This window comes from Papaver somniferum, chromosome 7, assembly GCF_003573695.1.
Source record: "Papaver somniferum cultivar HN1 chromosome 7, ASM357369v1, whole genome shotgun sequence".
NCBI classification, from domain to species: Eukaryota; Viridiplantae; Streptophyta; class Magnoliopsida; order Ranunculales; family Papaveraceae; genus Papaver; species Papaver somniferum.
The window spans coordinates 191982972-191987135 of NC_039364.1; positions in this window are offsets into that span (position 1 = coordinate 191982972).

Below are 4164 nucleotides of genomic sequence, written 5' to 3' on the forward strand. Positions count from 1 at the left end.
TCATAGAACATACGGGTTAGTTAAGTTACACTAGAGAGCTTATTCAAAGTGGCTGGATTGACAAGACACGAGTACAGAACTTATTCAACGAAGTGACTTTGGAGTTTAATGGACTCGTTGAACTTATAACTTTTCTAGGATTGTTAGCAAATGTATTTGGAAGAAGATTCATATTCACTAGTGGAGAAAGACCCCCCTAATCATTCTCATCCTCATTGTTCACATTTATATTTGTTTTGTAGTTTTTGCATTATTCATATTTTCAGAAATTAAATCGACAACTTTAGCTCAACTCTCCCTTAGGAACGAACCTGCTTATCCTTGTGCTACTTGTTAGTGTAAGAAGAGTAAGGAATATATTTTTTGTGAGTTTGACACCTCGTCAAAATTGGCGCCGCTGCCGGGGAGCAGTCGGTAGTTTGAGTTGTTATTTAATTTTCTGTTTTTGCATTTATTTATTTTTTCATTATAAGCTTTACTAATCTGTTTGCTGAGAATTTTATTTTCAGGTACAAAAAAATCACTCGTCTTGCGTGTGCACAATTGGGAACAGGAGGTAAGTCTCTAAACGAGTTGTGTGCATAATATTTCAAGATGTATCCTTTTAGGAACAACAGTTATGGTTCACAGGACCATGCATATTATGGTGAGAAACTTAATTAATTCTCATTCTTATGACTTCCAACCATACTTGGGATATAATCAAAACCAATCTTTTGGATATGATGAACGATCACAAGGATGGGAGGATAGTTGTACTTTTAATCAGTTTAGTTCTAGACATGTGAAGATGCTCGATCACATTCTTTATGAGCTAAAGGCAGTGGAACAACTTGGTAGCAACCAACCGGACCTTGTTTCAATGAGTCTAGCCCAACTCCGGATCGTATTTATGATCATTCACCCATTCAAAGGGATGATACTTGGGCTGGAAACTATGAAACAAGTTTGGCGGAGCAATCTTCAAATCAGAAATTTGATAGTTTTGTTGAATCTGCTATTCCCGTGATGCAACAGATGCTTCAAGCAACAAAACAATTTTGTGAATTTCAGCTGAGTTATAATGAATCACTCCAAGAACTTCAACGGAATATAGACAACATCATAAATGCCATGAATCAAATTCAAGAAGAGCAGAACAAGGAAGAGGTTCAAACTCATTCTAACATTCCCATGGATGCCGATATAGAGTATGATGATTCCGAAGAAGACGAATCCTTAAATGATGATAATGATGGTGTAACTAGATCAAATCTTGATCGTCATAATGATCATTCACCTATTCAAAAGGAAGAAGTCGAGTCTAGAAACACTACAATTATGAATGGTAATACTTATGTTGTGTATGAGAGCGATGATGATTATGACTTTTTTGTGAATAACACCCCTAGTTCAGAGATTGTGAATACTTTTAATGAGAAGTTGACTTTTGATGAAGACCATAAGGATTACAATGACTTACTTAGAGCAGATTTTGATTCTGATGATGAAGAATTGCAAGTTATAGATACAGAAGAAACTGATGAAAAATGGTTGAATGAGAATAATGATACTTATGATGTGAGAACGGAATTATCCAGCAATACCGAGGATCTTGAAATACATGAGGTTTTGCAAGGTTTGTCTAACCCTTTATGTGAATCTCTGTCTAATGATGGTCCTCCCAAACTTGAAGTAGTTTCTCATAGAGTTGTTAACCCGACTTCTAGGAAGATACCTCATTTGGTGTTGGAATTGTGTGCTTCAAAAATATTATCCGAATTTCTTGCTTCTAAGTATCCACCATATGTGTTTGAGTCTAACACCATGTAGGTTTTCCAAGAGGAACGAATCGAAGTGCATTCCACTTATGTTGTGTATCCACGTTCGACTGTAGAAAGAACTAAGTGTGGGGGTGACTCTTTTGAGATGATAATTTTACTTTTCCTACCATTTGCTAATATTCTTGTAAAGCTATTACTATATATGCAGATTGTTTGGTCGGAAGATCCCCAAATTTTCAGATTGTTGATGTATGGGGATTCTGTTTTGAACGTTACTTGTATACGTCAATCAGGTGAACAATTCCAATTCTTACTTCCTTATCTTTTTCAAGTATTCCTCTTATTATTTTTGTAATGATTTGAAACATTGAGGACAATGTTTGATTTAAGTGTGGGGATAGGGTTCAATGACAAAAAAAAATTGATGTATACGAAACTCTAACTTTTAGAGATTTTTGACCAATTTAGAATGAAAACTAGCCTTTCTAAGTAGATGAATTTTTTTTTCAACAATGAGGTATATTTAAACTGAGTTGGGGTTAAATTCCAACTAAATAGCTTTTTTAGTGTTTATCCTCTATGGTTCAGAAGTAGCTATGAGTTGGAGTAAGGTTTTGTGGGTATATCTCTTGTAAACCCTCACGAGACTATAACTCGTCCACTAGGGACACCTAGGGGTTTAAAGGCTTGTTATTCATGCTAAGAGTAACCGTACCCTCGATGAAACGAAGTTGTTGTATTTTAGTTTAATTTTGGAGGCGTGAGAATACAGACGGAACTAGGTGAACTATAGGTTTAGTTGCTTGGTCTCAACTATACGAAGTTGGTTTGATTTTGTATAGCAGCTTAATCCTGAGAGTATTCATTTCTGGACAAGGTCCCGGGGTTTTTCTGCATTTTCGGTTTCCTCGTAAGCAAAATCTTGTTGTGTCTTTTACTTTTCTATTTCCGCAATTATAATTGTTTTTATTATAATTAGAAGTAAAATACACAGACGTTAATTGCTATTTACTTGATAGTAATCCTATTGTGTTTGGTTAAGTCTGAACCTCTTATCAAGTAAACATACTTCGTTGTTGTATTGTCTCGATCTCGTATCCGTAGACGATCACATGAAGTGTGAACTAATTATAGTTGTATTGTCTCGACTCAGTCCATAGACAATCACTTTCGGAGAAAGGACTTATAGGTGGAAAAGTTTTAGATTGAGGTATATTTGGGTACACTCGTCTTTTCAGTATTCCAAAGCCAGATATGACATGTGTGCAAACCTTTTGAGTACATAAGACATCACAATCTTACCCTTGTATGTAGGAGTGAGCATTTGGAATCGAATCCACATATTCGAACCGGTCCATCCATTTTTTGCGGCACTAATGGATTCGTTGCAGACGCGGAGTTAAAAATCCACATATACTAAGTTTATAGTTATTTTTTTTTTCGGTATTTTTCCACTAACGTTGATATTAGTTACTTAGCTGAAGTACTAATATATGAATTTCATGATAATTATTGATGAGATGATAAAAGATGGCAAAACCTATACCAAGAGTTGGTTCACGTATGAATGGATGTATTCTTCCACATATGAATGGATGTATTAGTCCACGTAAGACTAGACGTAGAAATGAGTTATTCATCTTGCACAAAATTGGTTAAAAAGACCAAAATCAACAATTCCTGGGTGAAAAGGACATTTAGATTTTGATACTGTTTAAATGGACAAAAATTTAAAAATAGCCAGGATGTAAACAGTTTTATCCTATCCATTATCAAATACTTTTTCTTATTTTTAATTTACATCAGGATGCATCCAGTTTCATCCTTGCTATTTTTTAAGTTTAAGTCGGGATGAATCCAGTTTCATCCTTGCTATTTTTTTGGTGTCCATTTCACCCATATTAACTTTTACTCGTCCATTTGAACCATGTTTTAAAAATATTTGGACAAATGACCCATTTTCCATTCATCTTGAATATATGTTCAGCTTTGTGGGAAAGAGAGAGTATTTGACTAAATTAGAAATGTTACTATTAGATGAATTTGATAAGTGATCTTATATTAACATTTGATGGGAAATGAGTTTTTTTACTAGTAGAGATGAGTAGTTAAGGAAACGTTAGTCTAAACTATACGAATTAGAGTTAATGTTAGAAATCCAGGTAATGGTAATGAGATCCCAAGTTTTGTTTTCTTAGATATTTTATATACTCAATTTGTTTTTGCAAGAGTGTTACTATCAATTTTTTCATTTTAGCTTATGGAAGTTTTCTCAGATACAAGGAAACGATTCAATTCCAGAGCCAAAGATCGTAGTTCTCGAACGAGAAATCGAAAGGATTATGGAGCATTCTCGACTTTATGCATTGTTCCCCCAATGATAATAGTGTTTCAGGTCATA